The following is a 559-nucleotide window of genomic DNA, read 5'->3' on the forward strand; positions in this document are numbered from 1 at the left end:
CTGAAATAGTTTTCAAGAATGATATTAACATATGGTTCGACTGTAATTGATATAATTACATTATACTCTTTATAATGTGGACGACTGACACTGCTTTGTCGAGGGTACAAGTTCTGCTTCATAAGGATTAAGAGACTATTATCTTGGTCTGTTCACTTCATGTCCATAAGAGACACATGAAAGAGAAAAAGAAATGAAAGGAAACACGAGAAGAAAAGAATAACAGTGAAATGTATCCTTTTACCTAAAGAGTATTTATGAAACGTTTTTTATGTCACTATTTTATCCGACATCGGCAGGTAAGGCTATGAATATTTCTCACATTTGAAAATATATACACGTACATTTACGTCTGTTCAAATCACGGACTGAGAAGTTTACATAGTTATTCCTTCCTACGTACGTCCGATATTCTAAACTCTGGCACCGTGTTTAACTTACATTTTCTTATTTACAGTCATTTTTACTCCTCGGTCCTTTCTTCATTGGTGCACTAATAATCAAACATTTGTTTTCTAAATGCCAGTGAATATATAAACATTCGAAGTATGCTAGATAT

Source organism: Penaeus monodon, chromosome 19, assembly GCF_015228065.2.
Source record: "Penaeus monodon isolate SGIC_2016 chromosome 19, NSTDA_Pmon_1, whole genome shotgun sequence".
Classification (NCBI taxonomy): Eukaryota; Metazoa; Arthropoda; class Malacostraca; order Decapoda; family Penaeidae; genus Penaeus; species Penaeus monodon.